Source organism: Culex pipiens, chromosome 3 (assembly GCF_016801865.2).
Source record: "Culex pipiens pallens isolate TS chromosome 3, TS_CPP_V2, whole genome shotgun sequence".
Taxonomy (NCBI): domain Eukaryota; kingdom Metazoa; phylum Arthropoda; class Insecta; order Diptera; family Culicidae; genus Culex; species Culex pipiens.
The window spans coordinates 107,430,677-107,447,572 of NC_068939.1; the positions used below are offsets into that span (position 1 = coordinate 107,430,677).

Below are 16,896 nucleotides of genomic sequence, written 5' to 3' on the forward strand. Positions count from 1 at the left end.
GAGGCCCCGCAGATGTTCCGATGGGGGGACATTTTCTGGACCGTAAGAGTTGGGGCAATATGGGTATCAAACTTTATGGTTTTTGATACCGGACATTAAATTTGACATTTCGGCAGTAGTGGCCACAATCCGGAGTGGCCGGAGACCCCGCGGATGTTCCGATGGGGGGACATTTGCCGAACCGTAAGAGTTGGGGGAATATGGGTATCAAACTTTAAGGATTTTGATACTGGGCATGAAATTTGACATTTCGGCAGTAGCGGCCACAATCCGGAGTGGCCGGAGGCCCCGGGGATGTTCCGATAAGGGGACATTTGCGGAACCATAAGAGTTGGGGCAATATGGGTATCAAACTTTAGGGATTTTGATACTGGACATGAAATTTGACATTTTGGCAGTAGTGGCCACAATCCGGAGTGGCCGGAGGCCCCGGGGATGTTCCGATAAGGGGACATTTGCGGAACCATAAGAGTTGGGGCAATATGGGTACCAAACTTTAGGGATTTTGATACTGGACATGAAATTTGACATCTTAGCAGTAGTGGCCACCACCTGGAGTGGCCGGAGGCCCCGCGGATGTTCCGATGGGGGGACATTTGCCGGACCGTAAGAGTTGGGGCAATATGGGTATCAAACTTTATGGTTTTTGATACTGGGCATGAAATTTTACATTTCGGCAGTAGTGGCCACAATCCGGAGTGGCCGGAGGCCCCGCGGATGTTCCGATGGGGGGACATTTGCCGAACCGTAAGAGTTGGGGCAATATGGGTATCAAACTTTATGGTATTTGATACTGAACATGAAATTTGACATTTCGGCAGTAGTGGCCACAATCCGGAGTGGCCGGAGGCCCCGCAGATGTTCCGATGGGGGGACATTTTCTGGACCGTAAGAGTTGGGGCAATATGGGTATCAAACTTTATGGTTTTTGATACCGGACATTAAATTTGACATTTCGGCAGTAGTGGCCACAATCCGGAGTGGCCGGAGACCCCGCGGATGTTCCGATGGGGGGACATTTGCCGAACCGTAAGAGTTGGGGCAATATGGGTATCAAACTTTAAGGATTTTGATACTGGACATGAAATTTGACATTTCGGCAGTAGTGGCCACAATCCGGAGTGGCCGGAGGCCCCGCGGATGTTCCGATGGGGGGACATTTGCCGAACCGTAAGAGTTGGGGCAATATGGGTATCAAACTTTATGGTATTTGATACTGAACATGAAATTTGACATTTCGGCAGTAGTGGCCACAATCCGGAGTGGCCGGAGGCCCCGCAGATGTTCCGATGGGGGGACATTTTCTGGACCGTAAGAGTTGGGGCAATATGGGTATCAAACTTTATGGTTTTTGATACCGGACATTAAATTTGACATTTCGGCAGTAGTGGCCACAATCCGGAGTGGCCGGAGACCCCGCGGATGTTCCGATGGGGGGACATTTGCCGAACCGTAAGAGTTGGGGCAATATGGGTATCAAACTTTAAGGATTTTGATACTGGACATGAAATTTGACATTTCGGCAGTAGTGGCCACAATCCGGAGTGGCCGGAGGCCCCGCGGATGTTCCGATGGGGGGACATTTGCCGAACCGTAAGAGTTGGGGCAATATGGGTATCAAACTTTATGGTATTTGATACTGAACATGAAATTTGACATTTCGGCAGTAGTGGCCACAATCCGGAGTGGCCGGAGGCCCCGCAGATGTTCCGATGGGGGGACATTTTCTGGACCGTAAGAGTTGGGGCAATATGGGTATCAAACTTTATGGTTTTTGATACCGGACATTAAATTTGACATTTTGGCAGTAGTGGCCACAATCCGGAGTGGCCGGAGACCCCGCGGATGTTCCGATGGGGGGACATTTGCCGAACCGTAAGAGTTGGGGCAATATGGGTATCAAACTTTATGGTTTTTGATACCGGACATGAAATTTGACATTTCGGCAGTAGTGGCCACAATCCGGAGTGGCCGGAGGCCCCGCGGATGTTCCGATGGGGGGACATTTGCCGGACCGTAAGAGTTGGGGCAATATGGGTATCAAACTTTATGGTTTTTGATACTGGGCATGAAATTTTACATTTCGGCAGTAGTGGCCACAATCCGGAGTGGCCGGAGGCCCCGCGGATGTTCCGATGGGGGGACATTTGCCGAACCGTAAGAGTTGGGGCAATATGGGTATCAAACTTTATGGTATTTGATACTGAACATGAAATTTGACATTTCGGCAGTAGTGGCCACAATCCGGAGTGGCCGGAGGCCCCGCAGATGTTCCGATGGGGGGACATTTTCTGGACCGTAAGAGTTGGGGCAATATGGGTATCAAACTTTATGGTTTTTGATACCGGACATTAAATTTGACATTTTGGCAGTAGTGGCCACAATCCGGAGTGGCCGGAGACCCCGCGGATGTTCCGATGGGGGGACATTTGCCGAACCGTAAGAGTTGGGGGAATATGGGTATCAAACTTTAAGGATTTTGATACTGGACATGAAATTTGACATTTCGGCAGTAGTGGCCACAATCCGGAGTGGCCGGAGGCCCCGCGGATGTTCCGATGGGGGGACATTTGCTGGACCGTAAGAGTTGGGGCAATATGGGTATCAAACCTAATGGTTTTTGATACCGGACATGAAATTTGACATTTTGGCAGTAGTGGCCACAATCCGAAGTGGCCGGAGGCCCCGGGGATGTTCCGATGAGGGGACATTTGCCGGACCGTAAGAGTTGGGGCAATATGGGTATCAAACTTAATGATTTTTGATACTGGACATAAAAAGTTGCATTTGGCCATTATCTGAAATTAAGCAGTTAAAATATGCTAATGCTAAGCAGTTAAAATATATTGCTTATTAGGCAGGAAGTAATAAATAGACTACTGCAATGCACATTTTTTGTGCCACTGTGAAAATCTGTTTCTGGAAATTTAGAATAACTATCTCGTAATCATTAAGAGCCCTGTAAAGGGTAGTTTTTAATGTCTGCTGTTCAAATTTCCTTTACTGCCGCCGATTGCTTGCAACAGCCTTGCAAAAACATTCCCGCATCTTGGTAACTTTCGAGTGGTGAAGGAAAGTAAATTGATTTCACTTCGATTTCTATTTCAGCTCCACTTGCAATTTCCGTCCCCTTAGTTCGATAGGACGGTTATTATAAGGGGAATATAATCGAAAATTTCAACAATCATCTTGCAAAGTTCTTTGTCATACTGGTTGTTCGGACCCGTGAATTGGCCTACCTCGAACCGCGCTCACCTGAGTTTTAATCCTCTGCTCGTTGGACGTATAATTCTACGTTGTGTTTTTTGTCGTGTGTTGTGTGTTTGTGCGTTGTGTCGTCCTCTGTGTGTTCCGTCCCTTTCCGTTCCAAAACTCCTTCCAAATCCTGTCCGTCCCGTTTCCGTCCCGCTTTCTTCCTTCTTTCTTTTGTAGGTTCCACAGGTAAGTATCTTCCAGCAGGTTCAATCCGGCAGCGGTGGCAGCAGTAATTTTCTCCCCACAGCAGGCAAAACTTCGGCAGCAGAATCTTCTTCTTTTCCAGGCAAACGGCGCACGAGAACGGCGGAATCGACCAGGGTTTCGCAGTGGTCAAACGGGTAAGTAACGGTAAGTATTTTCTTCTTCACAGGTAAAAACACAGAAACGACTTTTCTTCATAAAACTACAAAATTTATTCAGACCGACCGAGACTTTATTTCCTAAGTCCAAGAAGTAAACAAAAGTGTTCTTCTCAACGCGATCCGACCGCGACGACGATCTATTTCGACTGGAATTTTGGCACAGGCAGTGTGAAGCAGAATGGAAGAAAACGGTGCAGTAGTGCGCGTGATCGCGACGATCAAGACTACCACTACCACCACCCTGCCGTGTATGTACGCAAATTATAGCAAGAGAATTTATGCTACACGGCAGGGTGGCGAGTCAATTTTGCTCTGCAACCAAACATGCCGGCCACCTTAAATTCCCTAAGAATTTAAACTAGACAAATCTAAACGCTTATTTGAAAAACTAAACCTACTTAAAATTAGCACTTTGCAAAAATCAAATTTTCTTCTGACGCCTTCTTCACCAACTCCGTTGCGCCGTAGGGTTGACGGTTGACGGCGATCTTCCTCCTACGCTGCGCCTTGTGTCGGTTGAAGGCGCTCGTGAGCTGCACCGCCGAGTCCTTCTCGAACGGCAGCAAACAAATCCGTGCGGACTGCCGCTTGTAGACCGCACCGTTCGGCAAACGCAGCTTCACCACACGGACGACGCCGTCGGGGCCTGGGTAGACCTCAACGATCCGCGCGAGGGGCCACTCGATAGCCGCCTTGTTGTCCTCCTTGAGGATCACCATCTGTCCAGCCTTCAGCTGGGTTGCTCGCGGGAATTTCTGGTTCTGGTTGTGGAGCTGCGAGATGTACTCCCGCCTCCACCGCTTCCAGTGTTGCTGCACCAGCTGTTGCAGTTGCTGGTAGTGTTGCAGCCGGTTCGTGGGAACGTCCGTGTAGTCCGGATCCGGAATCGCTAGCAGCGACGATCCGGCGAGAAAATGCCCGGGCGTGAGCACGTCCAGTTCGTCCGGGTCCTCCGACAACGGGGTTAGCGGGCGCGAATTCATGGCCGCTTCGATCTGGGTGAGGACGGTTGCCATGTCCTCGAAGGAAAGTTGTCGTTGACCCAGCACACGGACGAGCGACGTCTTGGCCGACTTCACGGCCGCCTCCCATAGGCCGCCGAAGTTCGGCGCTCTCGGCGGGATGAACTTCCATTCGATCCCACGGCGGGACGCTTCGCTTGTGATCTCCGTGATCACCTTGGTGTCTCGAAGCAGCTCGTACAGCTCGCGCAGGTGGTTGCTTGCTCCCTGGAAGTTGAGACCGTTGTCCGAGTGGATCTCAGACGGTAGACCTCGGCGAGAAACAAAACGACGCAGGGCAGCAAGAAACGCAGCGGTGGTCAAGTCGCCCACCAGCTCCAGGTGGACCGCTTTCGTGCTGAAGCACACGAACACCGCAATGTACGCCTTTTGCGCAGCTGCTCGACGGTGTACGGGTTTCAGGTAGACAGGGCCACAATAGTCTACGCCGGTGACGGTAAATGCGCGAGAGGGGGTTGTTCGAGGTTTTGGGAGTTGACCAGGGGGTTGCTTAACAGGGGCAGGGTTGGTACGAAAACAGCGCACACAGTTGCGAAAAGTGTAAGTTGCCAATTGTTTGCCGTTCAATGGCCAAAATTCGTGCCGAATTTGAGCGAGCGTCATACGGGGGCCAGAGTGGAGCGAGGTTTCGTGGTACGCGACCGCCATTTGTCGCGTGAAAACGTTGCTGCTGGGAAGGATCATGGGGTGTCGGGTAGAGTACGCTTCGCCTGCGAGTCCAAGCCGGCCACCAACGCGCAGAATGCCCTGCTGGTCGAGAAACGGGTTGAGCAGCTTCAGCGACGAGTGAGCCGGAACGAGTCGATGGTTTGCGAGCGCCTTGATCTCCGCGGCGAAGGGTTCCTGCTGCACGCCGCGCACGAGAGCGAACTTTGCCTCCTTCAAATCTCCAACGGTGAGAAATGGGGTTCTAGGGGGCTGCTTGCGACGCTGACATCTCCGGACAAACCTCACGCAGTACGCCGTAATCCTCAGCAGCTTCCAGTAACTGCCGTAGCGATCGATGAGCGGGTGAGGTTCCGGGGAAGCGGACACGATCAGCACGTTCTTCTTCTTCTCCAGCAACTCTTCAGCAGGTTCATCGACCTCCAAATGCTTCACTCTGCTCCAGTACTCCTCGAAGGACTCCAACCACTTCGGACCGTAGAACCACAGCCGCAATCCAACGAGATCTTTCGGCATGACTCCACGGGAAACGAGATCCGCTGGGTTTTCAGTCCCCTTGACGTGGTTCCAGCGATGCCCTTTCGTCAACTCCTGGATGTGCGAGACTCGGTTCGCAACGAACGTGGGCCACACGTACGACGGTGACCTCAGCCACGCCAGCACGACTGTCGAGTCCGACCAGAACCAACTCTCCGTGCCCTCCATCTTGAGGGCTTGCACGACCTTCCGGTACAGTCTTGCTGCCATCAAAGCTGCACACAGCTCCAACCTCGCCAGGGTGACCTTTTTCAAACCTGCGGGGCGCGACTTGGCCGCCAACAGCGCAATTTTGACTAGCCCCGACTGGCTGATCGACCGAGCGTAGATGCACGCTCCGTAGGCCGCTTCGGACGCATCCGCGAACACGTGAAACTCGACATGGACCGGATTTTCCACGAAAGCGCACCTGTCGACCGAAATCTTCGACAACTCTGGCAACTGCTGGTAGAACTCAGTCCACCTCCCGGCCAAATCCGGTCTCAATGGGTCGTCCCAGCCTTGTGTCGCGACCCACAGCAGCTGCATTCGAATCTTGGCCCACGAAATGACCGGAGCAGTGATCCCAGTTGGATCCCAAAGTTGGGCAATGACCGAATAGACCTTCCGTCTGGTCCATTGCCCGTTCACGGACAAACCCGTGACATCGATGCCGAGAACGTCTGGCCCTGGCTGCCAGTTTATTCCCAGCGTCTTCACCTGCTCCTGGTCGAAACTGAGCGTGGTCTGCGTACCCAAATCGTCCGCAGCCAGCCCTGCCAACGCCCCTGTGGCGTTTGACACCCACTTGCGCAGCCTAAATCCACCTTTCGGCAACAGCTGCTCCAGCTCCTGCCGCAACAGAAGCGCTTCTTCTTCGGAGTCCGCTCCGCCGATGAAATCGTCCACGTAGAAGTCACGCAACAGTGCTTCCTTCGCACGTGAATACACCTCTCCTTCGTCCTGCGCCAACTGCTGCATACAGCGCGTGGCAAGGTATGACGATGGGGCCAACCCAAACGTCACCCGTAGCATCTCGTACGTCCTTATTGGCTCCGACGGCGAAGGCCTCCACAGAATCCGCTGCAGAGGGGTATCGTCCGGATGGACCTTAACCTGCAGGTACATCTTCTCGATGTCCGCAACCAGGGCTACCTGCTTCTTCCGAAAGCGCAGCACCAAATCGAACAACGGGTCCTGGAGAACCGGACCAACCATCAGCGCCTCGTTCAGCGAGAAATTCGACGTCGTCTTGGCAGAACCATCGAACACGGGCCGGATCTTCGTCGTCGTGCTGGACTCCTTGAAGACCGGATGGTGAGGCAGGTAGCATTCAAGCCGCTTGTCGCCCTTCAGCTCCTCCTCCGAAACAACCTTCATGTGGTCCTGATCCAAGTACGCCTGAATCGCCTCGTTGTACCGCTTTCGCAAGCTTTCGTCCTTGCCCAGCCTCCGCTCCAACTGCATCAGCCGCCGCACCGCCATATTTCGCGATTCGCCGACCATCTTCTCGAAACCCATGCGCTTCGGAAGTCGCACCACGTATCGACCCGTGACGTCGCGTGAAAACGTGGCCTGAAAATGCTCCTCACAGTCCTGTTCCTCTTGCGACCGCTTCGGTGCCTCCTGCAGCTCCTCAATCGTCCAAAAACGCTCGATCTTCTCCTCCAGGGTCGCATTGACGGAGACGTGACAGCTCGGGACGGGGTTTAGACTCCCCAGATCGGTCTTTCCCGCAGCTATCCAACCGAAAACCGTGTTCACGAACAGCGGAAGACCTTCTCCCGGCCGCTGGATCTGCACCCGGCCACCATTCAGCAACAGGAACTCGTAGAAGAACTCCAGCCCTAGCAGCAAATCGATTGGAGCCCGCTTGTGGAATCCGGGATCCGCCAACACCATGTCAGAGGGCAAGTTCCACTGGTCGATCGGAATTGTGGCCGACGGCTGGTCCTCCGTCACCTTCTTCAGCACCAGACACTCCATCGGGACCGTATAGTTGGTGACACGCGAGGATACAATCGCCGACACCGAGCTATCAACCTGCATACGGGAACTTCCGACGCCGGAGATCGGCACACTCACCTTCTTCCGCGGCAATCTCAAGATCTGACACAGTCGCTCACTGATCAGATTCGCCTGCGACCCGCTATCGAGCAACGCTCTTGCGGTGTGTAACCGGCCATGGCAATCCTTCACCGCCACGAGGACCGTCGACAGGAACACGTGGACCTTCCGCGACTCCGCTGCCACATTTGCAGCGTAAATTGTGGCCACCGAACTCGTCACCGCTTGCGGTTGAGCTGCCGGCGCCGGCGAAGAACGCGAACCACCCTCCTGTGAATCTCCCGTTACCGCAGCGTTCGGAGTGGAACCGGAACCAAGCCTACCAACAGGATGCAGCAATGTGTTGTGCTTCTCGCTGCAACTGGAGCAGCGACTCCTGACATTGCAGTCCCTCACGAAATGGCCACCCCACAGACAATTTCTGCAGAGCCTCTTCGACAACACCAGCCTGTTACGACCATCCAGTGACAACTTCTTGAAGTCCGAACAGCTCGAAAGCGAGTGTGGGCCGCTACACATCCTGCACTTCGGAGAGGAAGAGTCGGAAGCGGCGTTCACTGTCAGCTTCGGGAAAGATTTCTTGGGCTGGGCTGCTGGAACCGAAGACACGGAGGGAGAACCACGCTGACTGCCCAACAGCTGATCAACTGCGACCGCATCCAAGACCTTCGTCCGCTCCTCCAGGAACGCTATCACGTCGGTGAACTGCGGGTCCTCCTTCTTGGCTGCCAACGCCTCCCATTCCTTCTGCGTCACGTCATCCAGCTTCGACACCAACAACTGCGTCAGCATCACGCCCCAGCCACCGGTCACTTCGCCCAACTGGTCCAGAATCTGCGTACAACGGCTGAAGTGATCCACCACGTCGTGGATGCTACTCGACGACACCCCTTTCACTCGCGGAAACTGAAGCAACCCGTTGACATAGCGCTTCTTCTGGAGATACTTGTTGGCATGTCGCTTGACCAACAAGTCCCAGACCACCTGGTAGCTCTTCGCGCTGAACTCACTCGAGTTGATCATCTTCTTGGCCTCACCGATAAGACAGTCTCGCAAGTAGTGGAACTTCTGAATCGCGGTCAAATCAACGTTTTCGTGGATGAGGGACTTGAAAGTGTCGTGGAAAGGCAACCACTCATCGTACTCCCCACTAAACTTCGGCAAAGTGTGCCGGCACGCGCAACGCATGCACTAGACCCAGACGCAACCCCAGAAGGCAACCTCGACTTCAACCCTGCCCTTACCTTGTGGTACAACCCCTCGAACTGCTCTCGGACTCGCTCATGTTCCTCCTCCATGGCTGTGGCATCATCCTCTTCCTTGAGGTCCTCCTCCTCGATGGTCTCGATCTCAAGCTGGAGCGCCTCGAACTCCGCCCAGGCCTGGTTGACCGCATCGAGCCGCGACTGCACCTGATCGGCGTGCTTTTCCAGCACAAAGTTCTGCAGGAACTTGTCGGCGCGGTTGAGAGACGCGAGGATGGTGTTGCGAATCTTCAGCTTGTACGACACCTTCTTCGGCATGGTGACGCAGGGCAACTGAACTGCAAAAAGAGAGCGAAGCGAAGCACCACACAAACGATCGCTAGGGAGTTGGAAAGAGGCTCACCTGTGAGCCTATTAAACAAGGCCTTGTATGTTTAACGCCCAACAGGATACTCTCCAAAACTCTCCGCCGGCCAATGCACAGCCGCAGCGATGACGTCGCCGAAGAACAGCGTAAATCCCTCGAGAGCAGCGCGTCGTCCACCGAGAAAGGCAAAATATTGCAAACACCGTCGAGCAACGAAAATTCCAGCCGAGTACTCACCCTGTGAGCCTGGCTGTACAGGCCTTGCAAAGATCCGTAACTAAATACGCGCCCCCGGTAACAAACAACACCCGTAGCACGGGTAAACAATGGCCAAACAGGCCAGCAGTACGGCACAAGTACCTTCCGTACTCCAATCGTCGCCGAAATAACCAGCGGTCGGTCCAAACAGCTCGTGATCGTCCAGCAAATCGTCCAACAGAACCTCAGCAGCAGCAGCAATCGCAAACAGCAGCACCGAAAAAGTTCAAAACAGCGCAATGAGGACACCAGTTACAGGAAAAATGGGGACAAGTGTACTCACCGTGTGAGCCTGTCCACCAGGCCGTGCACGTATCAATGGATGTCCTCTTCACCCGCGCGGGGTCGCTGAACTTTCCTCTCCGGTCGATGAACTCTGCTACTGCTGAGCGCCAAACCAAAACAATCGCGATGGCCGCGAACTTTCTCCGCAGCAGCGATGGCGAACTCGTTCGGCGCGCAGATGATCGCGATGGCGTTCGATGGGCCACCCGAGGTACCAATCCTGGTCACGGCACCAATGTTCGGACCCGTGAATTGGCCTACCTCGAACCGCGCTCACCTGAGTTTAATCCTCTGTTCGTTGGACGTCTAATTCTACGTTGTGTTTTCGTCGTGTGTTGTGTGTTTGTGCGTTGTGTCGTCCTCTGTGTGTTCCGTCCCTTTCCGTTCCAAAACTCCTTCCAAATCCTGTCCGTCCCGTTTCCGTCCCGCTTTCTTCCTTCTTTCTTTTGTAGGTTCCACAGGTAAGTATTTTCCAGCAGGTTCAATCCGGCAGCAGCGGCAGCAGTAACTTTTTTCTCCCCACAGCAGGCAGAACTTCGGCAGCAGAATCTTCTTCTTTTCCAGGCAAACGGCGCACGAGAACGGCGGAATCGACCAGGATTCGCAACGGGTAAGTGACGGTAAGTATTTTCTTCTTCACAGGTAAAAACACAGAAACGACTTTTCTTCATAAAACTACAAAATTTATTCAGACCGACCGAGACTTTATTTCCTAAGTCCAAGAAGTAAACAAAAGTGTTCTTCTCAACGCGATCCGACCGCGACGACGATCTATTTCGACTGGAATTTTGGCACAGGCAGTGTGAAGCAGAATGGAAGAAAACGGTGCAGTAGTGCGCGTGATCGCGACGATCAAGACTACCACTACCACCACCCTGCCGTGTATGTACGCAAATTATAGCAAGAGAATTTATGCTACACGGCAGGGTGGCGAGTCAATTTTACTCTGCAACCAAACACTGGTCATGTGTAACATAACCACCTGCACCTTTTTTTTTGTTTATTAGACATACCGATTTTTTTTTTCTATTTTAATATCCTCGGAAAAATACACCGTGACTGGTGGGCTACAGATTCCTGAATGTAATATTACATAAAATGATTTAAACAAGGCAAAAGATATTTTTCATCCAGGTCTTCACAAAATTGGCACGATGTAAATAAATGAAAACACTATAAAATACAAAAGAAAAATATCAAGAAGAACTAATTTCAACAAAACTCTACAAGAAATAAAAGAAACTGAACAGCAATTGTTTACCAAAACCGGAAATGGAATTCATTTGTTTTTTTAGGTAACTCAAACTTTGTGGGGGTCCTCCTATGAGCATGAGCATGAGCATGAGCATGAGAGACCACCCATGGTTGTCATTCTCCGTTGCTGAACAGAACCGTAATATCCTTTCAGCACTACTGATTATAGGCTTCGACTATCAAGTGGTATTTCCCTTATCAATATGAATGCGCTGAAAAGATAAAACACCATGATTGCCAAAACAAGATCAGTTGCGAATAGGTAGGGTAGGGTAGTCATCAATGAGACACTTTTGGTTTTCAACTTTCAACGATTTTTCTATTTTTTTCATCAGCATGTTTTAATGAGCTTTTTGTTGCATTTTCTTTCTTTTAATGTGTTCTAACATTGACCAAAATATGAGATCGATCCGACATCTACAGCCAGAGTTATTCAACTGTCTCATTGTAGACGCACTTGGCAGGAACAATGAGACAGCTGGGGAACAATGAGACACACTACGAAAATCAAGATTTTTCTAGTAAAACATCATGTTTTTGTATTGTTCCATTGCAGGTAACTTGCCTTGAACATTTAAGAGCAATTTTGCCAACATGAAACTTTAATTAACAAAAGTTATACTAAAAAGTATTTAAATTTTGTAAAATCCGTATATTTATACCAAATAACTTTGTATTTTTGGTTAAATGAAGTTAAAACTCAATAAATATGCCAAAAATCACTTTTAATTCATGTTTTGAAAGATTTCCATAGATTTTGAAAAGTTTAATGAAGAAAAATCAAAGTGTCTCATTGTTACCCATGAGCTGAAATGAGTGGGGAACAATGAGACAGTCCTGGATACTGGGTATATTCTGAATTTTGGCCAAACCTTATGAAAGGACATTGTAGCCCAACTCAATCCCTATGGAACGTCGAAAGAAATTTGAAGAAATATTAGTTTTGGTGTTAATGGCAGCCTACGAGCGAAAAAGTAATTTTTGTCCATAATTTACTTTTACATCCCAGAATCAAACATTTATGAATAACTTTTCAAGGGAGCGTCCTTAACCAAAGCCACGATAATGCCAGACGTGTATCCAGGAGACACACCTTTCCCCCAAATATGAGCCTGATTGGTTGAAACTACGACTTGTGAGAGCCATTTTATCATTGTTCCCCGTGTCTCATTGATGACTACTCTACCCTAACAGTCATTGGCCACAAACGGCGCCCGCCATGTCAGTTTGTAGATCTCGATTTTAAGGGACGGGAATGTTAGTTAGCGCAGGTTGCTACTAGGGCAGCTGATTTACTCTGTGCTTACACCCCACAAGCGCCAGGAACCTGAAAATTTGTTAGTAAGATAGGGTGTTTGGTCAGGATTCATCATAGAAGATGATGATGCGACCCAAAATCATAGTGTTTGTTGAAAGGTATTATGTTTTATTCTCAAGGCAAGCAATTGGATGCTGCGGATGAGACATTTCCCGTTTATCGGCTGTTAACTTTTAATTGAAATGGTTTAATCTTAGACAGCCGGCTGTGGAAAGATAAAACCAAATAATAACGTCATGATTCGAAATCCGGACACTTAGTAGCATATCATTTTCGTTTTAACTGACAAAAAATCATGTAATGAGTTGGAAATGAAGAAATATCATCAGGATGTAGTATTAACAGTCAGTTTTTAGGAGAATGCATGCAAAATATGTCTTTTCTAACAATTTTCCATCAGAATTTTAAAATTAAAATGACTTGTTGTGCTTCGAATCCCGGACACTGATAAAAGCTGATTCGAAATCCGGACACTTTTGCTTCGAATTCCGGACACTCATTTTTGCTAATGAATCGCACAAATTTGGACTGAAATGTTAGTGAATGGCATTCTTTAGATCTCAAATAAGCTGTTAACATCAAAACAATCGATATTTTATATAAAAATTTGCTAGAATTTAAGGAAATCAAAACCATAAATTTCTGCTTTGCCTTCCCGGTGCTTCGGATGCCTATGAAATATTTCACGTGAAATGTTTCGCATTTTTGGTAATCTTATAATTTTATTTTATTTAATTGTTTTGACATTAACTACAGCGTTCAAACAAACTTGAAATGAAAGTTGATGTTAGAATTCATCAAATAACACAGTTTTGACATTCATAATGCGAACTTATATCCAAATTATTGATAAAACAAGATGAAGTGTCCGGGTTTCGAAGCGTCCGGGAATTCGAATCATGACGTTATTTATTTATAAAATGAGGTGTTAAACGCAATCAAACTTTGTGGGGGTCTTCCTATGACCAAAGAAGCTATTTTGTGTCATTGGCTCGCCCATACAATTTTGTCAGCTGTCCATACAAAAATGGTACGAAAATATTCCAAAATCGGTAAGTTTTGAATGAACTTTCTAATAAGTTTATGCATCCGGCAAAGTTGTAGGTATTGTTGAGGACAATTCAGAAAAAATAGGAATACGAAAAAAAAAATCCGATTTTTTATTGCCTTTTCCCCAAAAACTCACGATGTTAAAATCTAGTTTTTTTTTTCAAAAATCACAATTTATAACTAGGCGTCAACAATACAACAAAGCTCAACAATACCTGTAACTTTCCCCAAGACATCAATATGATCAGAAAATTCATTCAAAAACTACAGACTTTCAAATAATTACATACCATTCTATCGAGACTTGTATGAGTGAACTAATGACACAAAAAAGACACCTAATATTACACACTGATTTTCTCCAAACAAAAAAAAAAGCTGCAACCTACGGGTTTTAAACCCAGCACCAGCAGTGTGGACTGGCGCCTTTGCTCGCTCGGCCATCAGACCGATGAAGAGTGTAAAGGATGAACGCCTATATGAGCCCGACATTTCGGTCAAGTAGGTTTCTCATACTGGTGGGCTACATATCGTCGGTTGTGTGCTATCTTGCACACAAGGGACGATATTTCTGGGAGTAATTTTACATACAATTTTATAAATAATGCAAAATTTATTTTACACCCAGTCCTTTTACACGCAGCGGGATTTATACTTTTTTGCTGTGTATGATTAGATTTGTCTCATTGCGTAATTAAATTTGCGTAAGTGGATCCTTGATAGTTAGATGAAAAAAGATGAGAACTCAAACCATTCTATGCCAAATCACACCCTAAGGCAATCATTTTGTTAAAAAAAAAGTGATGCTCCTCCTCCCAGATTACGCAGCACGCCCCCTTAATTATATCTCGACGGCACATTACGAAAATTTCAAAGGAATTCCAGCAGGAATGTCACGCAGCGCGCGCTCTATCCGTAATTAAGTCCGGTTCGGCGATAAAAAGAGGGCCATTTTTCCAGTTCCACGATTTTAAAAGCACGACCGCCTTCTTCCTTGCTCGAGGGCGCCACTAACTGAACTGGGTCCATTAAAATCGCTCGTTTCGCGGACGGGAACCCGCGTGAACGCATTCAGCGCGAAAATGTGCGTGTCGTCCATTTGTCGCACCTTTATCTGTCACTACCAGTCAGGGGAGGGGGGGATGGCTCTTTGTGAAAACCGGGTCAGGATGTACCACCGCGCGCTCCGGAAGTAGGCCTCGAGGGGTGTTACGTTGGCACGTTTCGGCCGAAATTGTCGAGATCTGGAATTTAGATTTGCTCCCGGGATGGATAAGAAGCAGGGCAAAATGAGACGAGGGTTGCACAGGCTGAACAAGCTGTAGATGCTATCGGTGTCATCGTGTTACTGAAGAAGGACAAAGAAGCGGTGTATTACAACTAGGTCACAATGCAAATCGATGAACAGTACAAGAGGGGGGGAAAAGAACCTGTAATGGCACTTATCTGCACCAAATTATCGCGATGTTCTATTACGCTGGCATTGTTTCGTCGGAACTTTGCGGATATATCGATCCATCGATCCGTTCGCAAACAACAGCGATTAGTGCGCAGAACAAACAAATCCCGCAGACACGAGTTAACAAGTTGTTCAATCATTTCAGCACTTCCGGCGAAAAACCAACAGACAAAGTGGCAGCCTGGCTTCGCGCACTGGTTTTCATTTGCGAAAGGCGTCGGACCATTAATCACTTACATTTTACCGCTCCATAAATTTGCATTTCTCGCATTATTAATTTCACTCGACTTTGGCACACACAGACAGACAGAGCGACACTCACACACACATGCACGCACGCACACACTCAGAGCATTTTACAAAAGCGATAGCATAGAAAATGTGCACAGAGAGACAGAGAGCATAGCATGAAAAAAAGCTGTCAGTTTTTGCTCCTTCACTCTCGATTTGGGTTCTTGTGGGGTGTGGAGTTGCCTTCCCATCTCATCATAATTGTGTTGCCTTGACCCAAACCGAGTTTTGGTCAAAATTTAAATGTATGCTTTTTTTAATTTTAACGATTCATTTCAACGATTAATCTTTGCGGTTAATTTTACACAGTAGGTCTGGCCATCATAAATGAAGTCAATTGCAATATTACCATACGTCTTGTTTTATTTCCAAAACAGTTCCAATCTTGAATCCCGTTTGATTTTGTTAATTCAAATCCTCCACGCGTCAAGAGCGCACAACGTCAACGATCTGTGATCTGCTGGACCGGAGATCTTGAAGCTTCGCTATTGTGTTTCGGGGCCAATTTACCCCCGAGGGCAGGACGACTTTAAATGGATTCTGCCTTGGAAGACGAATGTGCGTTTACATACCCCTCGACCTGCTCTCCTCCACACCTCGGAAACTGGGTCCTGAAGGGTGGCTGTGCGGTGGAAATGGAGATTTATTACGAGGACGATTCTCGGTGTACGCAGCGCACACTTTAATTGCTCTTGGAATTACTTTTCACAGATCCCAGTTACGGGATTGCGTGTGAGAGGCTGTGTGTGTGAGAGAGTGGGGCGTGATGACAAATGGGATTGTTCCTTGAAAAATATAACAATAAGATTTTTTTTTTTTTGTTTGCCATTAAAAGTTCTAAAATATTTCAGATCATTATCCCAACACATTAGTTTCCAAAATAAGTTTACATTTAATTTTATTTTTATTTATCTGATTTTATTGAAGGCATCTTAACATGCGAAAGCTTACATTAGAAAATAAGTCTTTTTTTAACCATATCCAAAGCAAAAGTATTTCAATTTCAATTAATGTTTATTAGAGAATAGTCAATTTACAATTTCGTGTTTCTTGGAGTTCCTTTCAACTATGGTTTACACTATAATTCATTTTGATGTAATTGGATATTCTAACAATGGATTTGGCAAGAGAAGGAAAAATAAAATAAAAACAATTAAAATAAATGGTTACAGCGGTTTTAAAAATTAAAATGTTGAAAAATAGGTTTTTTATGGTTTTTTGCAAATTAATATGTGACAGACTTGATTTTTCAGTCTCGAACATAATTTTAACGGAAAGTTCGTCCAATTTCCCATAAGAATGTCTTTGACCACTATTTAAAATAACTCGTTTTTTTATGATTAAAGCTAATTTACTATCCAGGTTACTATACTACACTGAAAAAATATTATGTTTTCAGTTATGTTCAATGTAATAAGTAAGTCCATACATCCAATTGAAATGTGATCAAAGACAAACTTATTGGAAAATGGAAGAGTTTTCCGGTAAAAATATTTTCGAGACTGAAAAATCAATTGT

At 47.8% G+C, this 16,896-nt stretch overlaps 1 protein-coding gene across 4 annotated transcripts in view; it reads right to left on the reverse strand.

The window, feature by feature from the left end:
- Window positions 1–16,896, reverse strand: part of LOC120421017 (protein slit) — a 336,997-nt gene that overhangs the window by 154,906 nt on the left and 165,195 nt on the right. The gene's annotated exons all lie outside the window — the stretch shown is intronic.